Genomic DNA, 15,426 nt, shown 5'->3' on the forward strand with positions numbered 1-15,426 from the left:
TCCACTTATTTTGGACTTAATATCCATCAATAAAAGTTATCTAATTTTCTCCATAAAAGTCTTATATGTCTGGCTAAATTTGCTTATTCCTCCAGGTATCTTGGGTTTGATTGTGAATGGGATGTTTATTTTAAAAAATTAAATACTTCAATCATACAAAAAAAACAACAACAACATACTGAGGGGCCGGCCGAATGGCTCAGCTGGTTAAGAGCTGGCTCAAGAGTTTGAGCTCTGAGTAACAGCGGTTCGATTCCCAGCCCAAGCTGAGCAGCCGCTGAGCTGCCAACAGGTGGCAGGATGGCTCAGCTTAAAAAAAAAGCACACTGAAATACCCCTGGACCTCCCATCCAGTTCTGCCAACTCTTACCATTTTGCAGTATTTGGTTGAATATAAAAAATTAGACATCATATAGATTGATGTATAGCCAATGTCCCCTAGGTTTATCTTTCGGATCCCATTCCCCTCCCTCTTGCTTCGCAGAGATAACCACCATTGTAATTTTCCCCCATGGTCATTTAACAGTTTGCTACATATTGTATCCATCCAATAAAGTTTTGCACATTTTATACACCTATATGAAATTTTAATCTTGTTCATGTCAGTTCAATTTTTTCACTATTATAATTATCCACATTGATACATATATAATCCTCAACTCTAGTTCATTCTAGTTGTCATATAGCATTCCATTGCGTGACTCTATCACAATTCACTGTTCAGTCTCCTTTTGATGACTACTTAGGTTTTTCATTTTCCACCCTTACAAGCTGCCATGAGTAGTCTGGCATTCTCATACATCTTCTTATACATATAAGAGCTTGTTAAGGTCAGAAATTTTCAAACTTCTTGATCAAAAAAGAAGCCCTGCAACCTATTCATTTTCTCTCTCTCTCTCTCTCCCTCTCTCCCCATCTCTCTCTCTCTCTCTCTCAAAACAGACATTTTACCATGTTACATCCTACTATTTCTCTAAATTGAGGGTTGTGCATTAGTGAACATGAAGTCAATTTAGTTGATTCTGAGAAATATTCTTTTAAAAAGAAAAAAATAGAAAATAGAAACAAAAGCAAATTTAAGATTAATGAGAAAACAGAATACACTTAAATTATTTCAAATATTTTAATTCCGTTTTTGTCACATGTAAAATATATTCCCCACCATGAGTCTGTCAAAATGTATGAAAGGCACTGCCTTAAGACATGTACCAAGGAAAAGGAAATGCTGCATAGAATGTGCAGACAGTACTGTCAACATGGTTCTATCAACTATCATTCCCGCCAGGGAATTGAGTTGTTATTTTTCCCAATATCACCAACACTTGACATGATTTGGTCCCTTGAACTCTTTGCCAAAAGGATGGGTGCAAAGGGCTGCTGCTGTTTTGCACTTCCGTAATTACTAGTAAGTTTGAGAATATTTTCATGTTTATTGACTTTTCAGCATTCTATTCTTCTGAATGATTTGTTCATATTCACCATCTTTTTATCACAGGAATTACTTTATATATTCTGGGTAATAATCTTTTGTCAATTACACGTCACATATATCTTCACCCAGCAAGTGACTTTAATGTGCTCAAATCTATACATTATTTTAAATCTTCTATTATGCGTACATTTGTACCATCTTAAAAATTCTTCCACGTTGTCATCTTTTAAAAGTCATAAAGACTAGTTTTGCCTTTCATACATGCAATTTATTTTTGTGTATGGTGTGACACTCCCCAGCAAAGAACACAGTATACCAGCAGGATAAATTGAATCTTGTCCCTACTGGTTACAATGCTACTCGTGTTTCTGGGCTCTTTTCATTTCTTCCATTAGTCTATATCTGAGGCAAATGCCATCATGCTTTAACAATCAAAGTTACAGAATACGTCATGGTACCTGATAAAGTAAATTCTTTTACCTCCTGGGATTTAACTGAAATGACACTGAATTTATAAACAAGTAGAGGAAAACTGACGTATTTATGATATTATATCTTCCATTCATAAACACAAGTATATCTTCTTATAATTTGAATTATATGGGCCTTACAATTTGCTCCATTAAGTTACCACACATTTTCATTTTACTTTTTCATAGGGATTTGTAGTTTGTGTTGCCATTTTAATCAGTGGGTTTTTTTAGTTTAAATTATGTTTGTTTTGATATATAGACATGCATTGGTTTTTATATATTCATTTTTTAAATCGACTTTATTGAGGCATTAACTTACATATAATGAAATGAACAGATGTTAAGTATACAGTTCAATGAGTTCTGACAAATGTATATGTCCATATAACCATTATCCCAGTCAAGACACAGAACAATTCCATCATCTCAGAAAGTTTCCTTGTGATCCTTTCAGTAAATCTACCTTCCACACCCCCAGGCAATTACTGATCTGATTTCTATCAGAGTAATTTTACCTGTTCTAGAAATTCATATAACTGGAATCACACCATATGTTCTCTTCTGTGTTTAAAAAAAACACACCAAAAACCCAACACACTCTTATATTCCTAGTTTCTAAGAATTTTTGTCAAGAATGGGTACTGAATTTATCATGTTTTTTCCCTTCATCCATCTGGGGTTTTTATTTGGGTTTTGCTTTTTTGTTTTTGGTTTTTTACTTAACTTTATTTTGGTGTAGGTAGAATTCTAACTATGAATTTAAGTTTTTAAATTATAATCTAGTCAAGACTATCATATGGCTTTTTGGCTTTGATGTGTTAAAGTGATGAACTTTAATTACAGTTTCTAACATTTAAGCATCTTTACATTTCTGAGATAACCCCTAATTAGTCATGGTATTTTTTGTTTTGAGCAAATACTAACCTTTTACCTATAACTTTTATTGGCATTTGAGATGTGGCCTATATATTTCCCTTCTCTCTTCTCATAATACCCTTCCTTGTCCCTTTGGAGGTATCAAGATTACAGGAGACTTGCAAAATGATTTTTTACTTTTTTTATAACATTTTGTATTAAGATTGGAATTACCGATTCCTCATGTTTTGTAGAACTTGCCCATCTGCAGTTTTCACTTGGGTTTTGCTTTGCTTCTAATTGTTTACTTAAATTTTTTTTAGTGTAGGTAGATTTCTAACTATGAATTTAAGTTTTCAAATTTTAATCTAGTCAAGTTTCTTATTCTTAAGCCAATTTTGGTAAGAAATTTATTTTGCTAGAAATTGTCTATTCTGCTTTTAAATTTAAAGGCAAAAAGCTGTTCAGTGTTATTAGTTTTAAAAACTCACTCCCTTCTTCATTTCCCATCTGTACCTTCTTTTGCTTTATCAAACTTGGCAAACAGTCTTTTCAACTTAAGACCTTTGGTTTAGTTGATCAAATTATAACTTTTTTCTCATTAATGTTTTCAACTTCCTTTCTTTTTCTAACTCATTAACTATATAGTTAATTCATTAATTTTTAGTTCTTTACTAATAAACATTTAAGGTTCTAAATTTCTCAGATAGGTAAACAGTACTTTTTGCTGTTATCCCAGGTTTGACAAGTGGTATATTTTCATCATTCTGTTGTAAACATATTCTAATTTTTATGAGTTGCTCTTCATCTCATAAATTCAGAAATATGCTTTTCAGTATACGGTTTTGCATTAGGGAATAGTCGTTATCCCGCTTTATGTTTCTAACTTAACTGCACTAGAGTCCAATGATGTGATCTGTAAGGTATCAATTCTTAGGAATTTGCTAACACTTGCTTTGAGGTCTAGTACATAAACAATTTTTGTAAAATTCCATGGGTACTTGAAAAGAATACATCTTCTGTAATTGTTTTATGCTTGGTAATTGCATTTTTCCAATCCTTTACAACCTTATATTTATCTACCTTTTCCTAAATTACTGAGAAGTATATTAAAGTCTCCTACTATGATTATACATTTGTCGACTTATCTTTGTAATTCTGCCAATTTTACCACATAGATTGCTACAGACTGAAAATCTGTTGTCACCCCTTACCCAAAATTCATTATGTTGAAACCTAATCCCCAATATGATGGTATCTGGAGGTGGGGCCTTTAACAGGTGATTAGGTCATGAGTGGAGCCATCATGAATGGGATTAGTGCCCTTATAAGAGACCCGACGAAGTTCCCTTGCCCCCTTCAGCCATATGAAGTTATGACAAAAAGAAAACTGCCTATGAACTAGGAAGCGGGCCCTCCCCAGACACCAAACCTGCTGGCATCTTGAACTTGGACTTCCCGGCCTCCAGAACTGTGGGAAATAAATGTCTACTGTTAATAATCCACCCCGTCTATGGAATTCTGTTATAGCTGCCCAAACAGACTAAGACACAGCTTATGCCTAGTACATATCTTTTTACATTCCTTTACTTTGAAATTATGTCACCATCTTTTAGGTATCTACAAATAAAAAGCATTTGGTTGGATTTTTAAAAAAGTTTTCATTCTCCTTTAACCAGTAAGCTTAATCTGAAATTATGTATTGGGTTTATGGAGGTATTTATTTTCTATCAACTTTTTGTGTATTCTAATTCCTATGCATTTTCCTTGCTTCTTCTTTCTCTTTTCCTGCCTCTATTGAAATGACTCAATTTTCTTCATTTCCATACCCTCCTTATCCCTACTAATTTGGAGTTATACATTCTATATTAATTCTTTCAGAGGGTTATCCTTAAAATTTTTTTAATAAAAAACTTTAATTAGTGGGTTACAGGTTTAGACAGCAGCCTATTAAAAACCAAAATAAAATAATTTAAAAAGAAAAAAAAGACAATCTCACAAGGATAGGGAGAAGAGTAAGGAAGAAACAAGCAACATTTTGATAACAGGGAAATGGATAGATGAGTAGCAAATAGGAACTACCAAGAGAAACTACTAATTCTAGGCTAGCTGTAGGGAAACATTCTGATTTCCACAGCAGACTCCTCAAAAGGTTAAGTAGCAGCACTGGTCAGAGCAGGAACTGAGGGCCAGGTGGCTAAGGAGACAGAATAGGCAGGACTGGGTGAGAGATATTTGAGAAGCATTTACATCCCTACATGGGTACCTGCCCCTCTTCCTCTCCAGAAGACTGGAACAGTCTCCCTGGACTAGGAGATGGCCTGGGTACCATCAGGAGAAGAGGGGGATTAAGTGAACATTAGCATACTGCATGCTAAATGCAGAGGTTCCCCAAGCCTTCCTCCACTGTGTCCTGGTTCCCAAAATACTAGCAGCCAGACCTTTACCCATTTAGTCAGACTGAGATTCCTCTTTGGGGTACCTGACCAACCCAGGAGGCAAGACATACAAACACTAATATTGAGAGTTTACCAACAAACAGCCCACTCAGATCACTCTACAGTGAAAATGAAAGGAGACAAGTCTCACCCACGTGCTTAGTTTCCAATGAGCTTTTCAGACCTTTACCTTCTTAACCAAGGATTACTTTATCTGAGGAAAAATGGCAAACAAAAACAGAAAAATGCAGCTTCAAGAAACATGAGACAGAGAAAGAAAACATTGTAAAAATCGACAATATACCCAGAGAAATAAGAGAAGATATAGCAATTCTGAAGCTAGAGCAGCATGTTGTACAAAGGGAACACTGATTAAGAATAAAAGAGCTCTTAAATAACTTCACAGCTCATGATAGTAGAAATGGGGAGGGGGGATATCAACAGAAGGGCTGTAGAAAAAGAAAGATGAAAAACAGTAGAGAAAAGTGAAGAAAATTGGAGGACCACTTCAGGAGGTCCGATTCCAAACAGGACTTCCAAAAAGGCATCAGAGATAATGGAGGGTGGGGGTGATCAATCAAAGAAATCAAGAAATATCCCCTGAACAGAAAGATAGGAGTTTCCAGATTGGAAGGGCTCATTAAGACCCCAGGACAAAAGGTAAGACACACCCACATCAATGCCAGTGGCTGTGAAACTTCAGAATGCTGAGGACAGCGAAAGAGCCTAAAGTCCCCAGGAAGAAAAAAACAGGTAATATAGAAAAGGATCAGAATGACTTTGGTTTTCTCAACAGTGATGTTGTAAGTGAAGTCAATATATCAGTGCCATCATAATTCTGAGGGGAAAAAAAGTTATTTCCAACCCATTATTCTATTACCCAATCAGAGTAGAATAAAGGTATTATTTTCAGACATGTAACATATACAAACATTTACCCTACACACTCTTTCTCAAGGCAAGTCCTGAAGAATATGTTTCATCAAGAGGAGGGAGAGCAAAACAAGAGTAGGAGATCTTACGAAAAGAGCGATAAAGAAATCTCCTAAGATGGCAGTGAAGGGGGGGGTCCCAGGTTGACTGTTGTGTACTAGGTGTACAAGTAACCAGTGTAAATTGGAGCAGGTTCAAAGCCATGTAGCCAAGAGTAATGCCAGTATTCTCTCCAAAGCGAACAAACATCGTAAAAGTCAATGTATGTGTGACTTTCACTGATGAGGCCCACAATGATCACGGTAAATGGCTGAGAATAAATGAGACAATAAAGAACAGCCTGGTACCTCTCTTTTAACCAACATCTTAGCAAGGGATTTCTGATCCCATACATTACAATGCAGAAGGAAAAAAACCTGCCTGATTAGAGAAATTCTCATATATTCATACATGTTTATATATGTGTGGAACCTCTTTATACCAGTGCTGTCCAACAGAAATATTGGGTTGTCAGGAAAGTCATGATGTAGTTTTTCTGTTTTTCGTTGCAAAAATGTGCCATGATGTTTCCAACAACCCAACAGGACGCAAACCACATATATAATTGTAAATTTTTATTAGCCACATTAAAAAGTAAAAACAGGTGAAATTAATCATTTTAATACTTTTATTAATCTACCCTAATATATCCAAATTATTTTAATATATAATCAGTATTAAGTTATTGACATATTTTACATTCTATTTTTTGTACTGCTATAAATTTAGTGTGCCTTTTACATTTGCAGCCCATCAAAATTCAGACTAGCTACATTTGAAGTGTTAAATAGCCACATCCTGCTACTTATTGGCCAGAGCAGCTCTGGGATACTTGAGAAGCTAGTTAACAGTGGTGACATTTCTAGCAAGTGGAACTTGGTAGCTGGAAGTAGGAGATCGAAGGGAGACTTACTTTTCATTATTCACTAATTTGTTCCTTTTGAATTTTGTACCATGTATATGTATTACCTATTCAAAAAAGTGAATAAAGTATATTACCTAAAATATACAAATGTAAATATCCTTTGACATACTTCTAGAAATCTATCTTATGTGTGCATATAATGATGTATGAACAGTTATTTGTTGCAGCACTGTTTTTAATACCACAAGACTGAAAATAACCTGTCAATCAATAGATTGATGAAATGTATTATAGACACCCATACAAAAGAATACCATGCAAATGAAAAAGTAAAAAGGCATTATGTACTAACATGGAATCATCTACAAGATGCAGTATTAAGTAAAATACATGACCATTAGTACTAAAAGCTAATATATGCACAAAGTTGCTCATACATGCATAAAATCTCTGGAACAATACACAAGAACCTAGTAATGCTACTTGCCCTTGAAAAGACAACTGGGTGGCGAGGGACAGGCTGACCACATATTTTGTGTACCTTATGAATTTTGAATTACAATAGTGTATACCTATTAAAAAACCCCACTAGTCCACATTTAGCTGGTGTCTTGCTTTTTATTGACCCTACTTGGCCTTCATGTGATATTTAAGTCCATCTTATAAAGACTGGTGTTTTTCTAGTTCCTCCATAGAGAGGTTTGAGGCTGTTTTTCCCAGAGGCCACAGATGTTTCAATGACATCAGAACAGTTTTCCTATTTTTTTTTTTTTTTTTAGCATACAGTTCCCAGAGTTATATTTCCCTTCTCCGAATGGCATTAAAACCCCATCCCCAGCAACTGGATTCTTTATCTAGTAAATTCCCTAAGGCCAGCTTTTCCTTAACACTGATTCATTTTTCTAAGTTTCTGGTCTGGTTCCTGGGGACTTTTCTTTCCCTTTCTCTCCTCTTCCATCTTCAGATTAACTATATATGAGAAAACAAGTCTGACATTTTATCCAACATTTATAACAGGAGAAAAGAGCCTAATCTGTGTCTGTTCCAGCATGTCTGTGTGATTTTAAGAAATCTAGATACAGTCAATAGTAGCGAATACTGAAGATACCAGTACGATAATTGAGTAAAGACTGCTAACCTTGGCAGTTCAGAATTCACTGATGACCTCTGAAAGGGCAGTGGGAAGGGAACTATGAAAGAGTGGCAAAAAACACTTCAAAGTTCAAGTCTAGAACAAAGGAAGTGATTAAATATAGAAGGCAAGTTTAATCTCAAATATCTTCAAACTACAAACACAAAACATTCCCCAAATACCTCTATGAATTTTTATTTCAAGAGAAAATCAAGTTAGATGTTAGAACATAAGATACTTATGATGATGCTGCCTCATAAAGAACACCTAAGGTCCCCCTGGAAATAGTATAAAATCACTATTAGATTTTTGGCAATCCACGTTCAAATATGTATCACACAAGGTAGAGAAAAAAGCAGACTGCTTATGACCTAGATGTTCACAACTGTTTTAGTCAAAGAAATCAGGACAACAGAAAGCGTTTTAAAAAACAACAACAAAATTAAAAACCATTTTTAAAAAACAGATTTCTCTGTTCTCACTGTAACTGCTTTTTTCCAAAGTTGTAAGCTAGTAAGGAAGACACTGCCAACTGGAAATCTAAGTTGGCCCCATGGAGAACGATGGATAATGTGCCTTTTAAACAAAAGCAAATAGAAAACATTTTTGTGTTCAATTTTATGAACTGCTAAACCTAATGTTAGAGCTTGAATTTAACCCTAAAAATAGATCATTAGTTCAGTGAAAGCCACATTATATAGGGGCTGCTGTGAAAACAGACTATCTGTTCTTTACTTGAGTTATATTCCTTTCACCTTTAATGAGTTGTGTGAAATCTACAGTTCTGTAATAAGCTTGTAAACATAAACTTACATACTGGCTTACCACTCCTGGGTTATAAAAAAGCATCCCTCTCTCAGGAGACTACACAGGCCCAGACTCAAATCAGCACGAAAATTTAACCCTCCAACTGCCTTTCAAACTCCCAGAATCTGTCTTGACCCTTTGCTGAAGCAGCAACTTACACCTACGTCCTGTGTGTACAATTCTCAAGGATGTAAAAGTGCAGTCAAAATGAAGTCTAGAGTAGCAAATGTCCAAAAGAACTTTCTATAAGATTAAAATTAATTCAAGTTAAATGTAATGTTCATTTCCTGTCACAGTAGCCATATTTCAAGTGCTAATTGGCCACATGTGGCCAGTGTGCTGCCATATTGGACAGTGTGGGTCTACAGCGAACGTTTTTCTCTGAGATCTATTATTCTTCTTCAGCGGAGCTTCCAAGGTTTCCTGGGGTAAGAATGAGAGGAAAGCTGAGCAGGCAGGGCTTCAGCACCTGCCCCACTCCCCTGACATTGTGAGATTCTGCATTTTTTTTTTAAAGACCTTTATGGATGTTGTGTGTGCATAGTGTGTGTGTGCATATTTTAAGTTTGAAAACTAGTGGTTTAGAGCAGAAATGGTCAATGTACAAACGTCAGGCCAAAGCTGGACCTCGATACTTAAAACATTTTTTTTAAAAAGCTTAATTGGCCAGCTTACATGAACTATATAGCCTAACCACCTGTCTATGAAGTAAAATGTTGGTCTAAACTTGGAAAATTTGCATTCACTGCCACAGATAGAGCAGCTTTAGTCAACAAAAAAGTTTCCATAGTTCATTCAAATCAAGGGAGAAAGCAAGCTCATGGGCCCTGCTTCCACTGCACCATTTTTCAAGAGTTTATTCTGTGCATTTTGCAAATCAGATTCACTGCTCCACATTTTTTAATGAATGATGTAATTAAGATGGAGCATTTCCTTAATATTTACAACTTAAACTCATCTCTTTACAGGATTTTTGGAAGAAGCTGAAGTAGCATATGACAGTGTATTTTAAACACAGGCAAATTACAAGATCACAGATTTACTATGCTACTTCCTCAGGTCAAGACTCTTTTCTGAATTAAAAACTTGATGAACTTCCAGTGGTTTCCCCAAGATTATTCCTCACTAACCTAATACATTAAACCTGAAACTATGCCCTGCCCTCTAAAAGTGGGGAGGTAGGCATTATAGATTATTCACAGAAATGCAGCTTTTCAGGTGCAAACTGGACGTGTGTATTCAATGAACTGCAACTAATGTATACTCACTTTCCTCTGTTCTAGTCTGAGGCCAAAGTAATTTCAGTTTTTTAAAAATTACAGAGCTACCTGAAGAATTGGTGACTATGTCATAATAAACTCACAAATTTTAATAAGAATGAATCATTTTAGAATTTTTCTTAAGAACACAAACCTAAAGACAGATCTAAGTTACGAGACACCTGTCCTATCAGTGGGGCTCAGTGACATCTAAAATGAACCCACTGAGCTAAAGAACTATTCACACTCTAGAATCCAAGGCAAATAGTACATAATTCAGAGAATTACCCTAATATTTCTGGCTATCTGGCCAAACCAGAGGCAGTGTCTAAATACACCTGGCTTGGGAAAATTATATTCCCCCTACATGAAATTATTGAAATTGAAGCTGAGAGCTATCCTTGAGATACACAGAGGGTGCCAAAAAAATGGATATACATTTTAAGAAAGGAAAAAACTGTATTAAAATTGTAATACTCAATATATACCAATAACACAAGCTGAATACAAGTGTATACATATTTTCGGCACCCCCGGTATATCTAGAATCAACATTGAAATATGTCCTAACTGAACACAATTACACCAATCTAGAGAAACGATCAAAATTGATAAGAGACAAGAAGTAAGCCTCTGACTGCGCATTTAAGCAAAAAAGGCCGGATTACTTTTATAGTAGTGGTTTAAAAAAAAACACATTCTGGCTATTGTTTTTTTTTTAATAGCCAAGGCTATATATTCCATCACCAATTAACACTTGATGGAGTAGACGGTTTAGAAAGTAACGCTGAGGTAGGAAGGAGAAGGATCCAAAGAAATTATCAAGGCTAATATTGGGTAGGAGTCATATAAGAGGCAAGAAGCCCTCAACAGACAGGCTAGCTAATTGTCCACAGTCGTTTGATCCTAGAAATCTCTAACACACTCGATCTGAAAGCCTGAGTGAGAAGTTTTACATGACATCCTTGCAGACTGACAAAAAGAATGACTTACTCGAAAGAAAAGGTGCGGTATGAAGGGCTTTTCAATCTGGAATTGTGGCACAATGAATGGCAAAACAAATGAAAAACACCTTGGTCATAGTAGATACTGTGATTCTTCCATGAAATAAGTCATTCGATGCAGCACAATGTTAAGAACATTTGTTGTTAATCATCCTGAATGACAATCTAAAGTATATCATGAAGATTACTTCATTCTTAAAAAGATTTCCCCAAACATGACTTAAGCTAATTGATGAACACTCATTACTACACTTTCAGGTCTGGTCCTGCACTGAATGGTCCCAGACATGCTCGATAGGCTTTGAATATTTGTTTTTGTGTCTCGTAATGTAGATTACCTCTATTATCCTTACCAGGTTGTTCTCTGCTTTTTCTTACAATAGAACACTAACCGTTTCCCATCCTCCCACCACCACTACACTCCTCTTAAGCTACCACATTACCTACAGTCTACTTGTCTCTAATCTACTGTGGGCTTAGAAGCCAGGTAACTTTCCTTGTTAGAAATATTTGCAATAAATGCCAACAGGTTCTGATTAAGGGTCTCAATGGCTCTCCTATGACTAATGCTTTAAAGTATATGGACTTGGACATTTGACTACCCCATGCCTCCTTTGCTTGGTGTCTGCTTCTCAAATGCATTTTATAATAGGTCAAGGATAAGAGTATAAGCAAATCATTTGAAACAGAAAGAAAACAACTGAAAGCCACTGGAAGAGAACAAGAGATCAGCTGGGAGGAGGACTCTAATGTCTCAGGCAATGTTCTAGGTACTTTAATTAGGATCATTTAATACTTGTAATAACCTTAAGAGGTAGGTGTTACCTCCATTTTCAGCCAAAACACCAAGGCTCAGGAGTTAAGTAATTTGCCCAGTATAGTAACTGAGAAACCAATTATTAGCTTTGCTCTCTCTCTCCAAAACCCATGGCCCACTACATGATACTGCAGCCCAATCCTTATTATTGGTTTAGCTAATTGTTTTTACACTTTATTTCTGATCTTTCTTTGGAACCTGACCGATTCAAGCTTGCTTTCTTTCTTTCCCCTTACCAGTTTCTACTACTAAAGAGCAATGGATAAACAAAGGCCAAACTAAGCTTAGTTCTAAAAGTGTTCACCTGCTCAGCAACAAATGTTTCTGCAAGACTGGCCACATCTTCAGTTTGTATAGATTGTGCAAAAATGGTGAAAAATTCCCCCCCAAAAATACAGACTGTTCCCAGTGACACTATGAGTTAACACTTGATATCTTTTCTAGAGCTGTCCTCTACATTACAGAAAGCAATACAAGCACACTTTAGAAATTGGCTCAGTAATGTATTACAAGCTCCCTCAATTTGCACTAACATGATTTTCTTACTCTAAACTGGAGGACAGGGCAGGAGATGTGAGTAGTTTCTACTTTTTTAATTCCATTAAGGATAAGAGGTATACTTGTTCACTGTTAGATACTTTATTGCCTAGTCCGAGCCTGACACACAGAAAAGGTTATTTTATTTGTTGAATAAATGAATAAATGCTACTTGTTTAATAAATACAAGTTGAATAAATGCATAGCCTCTCCTGAATTTGGTTTTGAAATCTTATTTCACATTTTCTGACATACCCTTAGTGAAAAATGCCTTTCCTGTTACAGAAACTAAGAGCTTAAAACTGGCTCTTCTACTCCCATCAAAAGACAAGAAATCTAAAAGACACGCCCCTCGTGCTCGCTTCGGTAGCACATATACTAAAAGACATGCCCCTCTCCATCCTCTAAAAATGACTCTTGTCCAAAGAATATGAATAAATCTCCATCTGCCAGACTACACTAAATACAGCCTTTATATGCATTACAAAAAACACCTGTATAAAAAAGCTGCTAGAAAATGAAGCCTGCCTTTGGAGTTCTAAAACACAAAACTAACAAAATAAAAACCAAACAAGGATAAGGAAAGCTTTCAGACTCTGGTAAAAGCCACAACTGAAAATATCTGCAAGATATAAAAATCAGTAGGCCTATGATCAGCAGGTTATCACTCACATATTACCCCCGAATGTGAAGTAACAAGATTATAGCAAACATGATTCTAATATTCAATATGAAAATGAAAAGGGGACCTTTTGCAATCTTGCAGTAGAAACCTTTGTTTCTATTAAAGAGACTTTCTGCTGAAATATACAAAACCATCCCCAAATCCCTACTTGAAGAGGTAAAACACATACTAAGTTAAGCCCCACAAGCCACAAACAACAGGAAATTACCCTGCACAGTTTCTTCCACGACTATCATTTAATGAACCTTACAGATTGTTGTAGAGATTTGACCACTTATGACCAGGTACAGGAAAGTTACAACCAAGCTTTTGTTGAACACCTACAGTGTGAAATCACTTTAGAAGGTATAGTTACAAAGTATAAACAAATCTCTAAGAACAATTTCTTAAAATCCAGAAATGGATGTTTCCAATCACATTGCATTAACTAACACTAGCCAATGAACTACTTTAAAGTCAATTGATTGTAACATTAAGAGAGTATAAGTGGGCACTCACCTTAGAAATGCCCAGAAGACTGGAATTATTATTTACTACCACAACTAATTTTATGGCAAAAACTAAGGAACTTTTAAATCAGTATTACTTTCTGAATTTACCATAAATGTTTGCTAAATAACCTTTTGGTCAAAAAAATTCTATTGAATTCCAGTGTGGTTTTCTTAAGGCAAATAAAAAATCCTCAAACTGTGATAATTTATGAAATCCATTTTACATTATTTCTCCCATCTGTTACATTTTCTTATTTATTTACTCACATTAAAACTCCTCAAATTTCATTTACGTATTTGACTTACACTTCTATGTAAAGTTTTTTTTAAAGCGGGTCAAAACTAGAATAGCAAATGTATTTTCAGAGTAATAGCAAATTTATTATCTTATTAGACTCAAGAAAAACATCCTTACAATCAGTGGTACAGGTTGAATTAATATGAAATCAGAGGAGAAAAAAATGAAAAGGAACTAAGATTATAGAATCTTTCAGGATCCTGGAAGTTAATTCAAATTTCAGGGACCAGCTTTGAAAAGATGGAATTATTCCAAGTAAGTCTTAATGATTATTTATTTATTAACAATTAGTTTACATGTGTCATTTAAAAAGTTTAAAATTTAGGATACTCCAAACTGTAACTGATGGAAAATGCTACCTCCAAATTCATTTTACCTGGAGATGTTTACTTAAATAAAGGTTTAGTTGACAACAAACCGGTAGTATTTAGCTATTTAAAGGGTCAAGGGGAAGGAATAACAAAACCAACCTAGGCATTGTTTTTCGTTTGTTTCGGATCAAAAGGAAACCATTAACCACATAAGGATTAAGTAAGTAAAAGACAAAAGTACCCAACCCAAGGACAGTATTCCCCCAGGAGAGAACAAAACAATTCAAGTTGCAAATCTGAAAACCAAGTTTGAAATACGTGAAATCAATTAGCTTGCCTTCCAAAGGTGTGTGATAAAAACTAATAGGATCCACTCACAGAGCAACTTTCACAAGTGAGTAGAGAAGGATCTCGACAGAGTATCAGCCGTGTGCATGTTTGTGTGAGTACACAAGCAATTCAGAACCCCGAGACTATAATGGTTAACAAAGGTTACACGATAAAAAAAAAAGTGGAAGCAAAGTATCGCACGCTGCTAACACGGCTTCCCAACAACTCCCGAAACAAGAGCTCTGTCCCTCCGGCTTTCAAAATCAGAACCAAAAACTACCCAGTGTTTTCGCGGCGGCGGAGAAGGGCCCCAACAGGCAGCTCCGGGCCCCGGACCCGGCGGCAGGCAGCTCGGGGCGCGGACCCCTTCCCTTCGGCCTGCCCAGCCCCGCGTTCCCGCACCTCGAGGGCCCGGGCGCACTGCTGCTCCGACCTCGCCACACCCCAGCCACCAGCCCCCGTGGCCGTGCGATGGGGCGAGCCTCGCCGACCCCAGCCCAACGCAAACACACCCCTAGCCCCAAGGGCCCGCCGGGCGCCGCGGTTTTACCTGGACCGAGGCTCCGGGTCCCGCCCCGTCAAGGCCGGGGGTCCGGGACCTTTTGTTCCTTCCTCTTCCGAATGGGATGAGGGGCTGGGAGGGGAGAGGGGAATGGGCGATTGGAGGCGGAACTGAAAACACTCTCGCGGCCGCCCGGCCTCCCGCCCCGCCCCCTAGCC

The 15,426-nt window shown here is 36.6% G+C and overlaps 1 protein-coding gene across 4 annotated transcripts in view; it reads right to left on the bottom strand.

The window, feature by feature from the left end:
* SMAD2 (SMAD family member 2) overlaps positions 1–15,426 on the bottom strand; it is an 89,632-nt gene that overhangs the window by 73,137 nt on the left and 1,069 nt on the right. For 2 of the 4 annotated variants that reach the window (XM_019652723.1, XM_019652722.1), the window contains exon 2: positions 15,257–15,340. The exons of the other annotated variants lie outside the window; for them this stretch is intronic. The gene's annotated coding sequence lies outside the window, so the exon portion shown is untranslated. The remainder of the gene's footprint in view (positions 1–15,256; positions 15,341–15,426) is intronic. 4 annotated transcript variants of the gene reach the window in all.

This window comes from Hipposideros armiger, unplaced genomic scaffold (genome assembly GCF_001890085.2).
Source record: "Hipposideros armiger isolate ML-2016 unplaced genomic scaffold, ASM189008v1 scaffold_186, whole genome shotgun sequence".
Taxonomy (NCBI): Eukaryota; Metazoa; Chordata; class Mammalia; order Chiroptera; family Hipposideridae; genus Hipposideros; species Hipposideros armiger.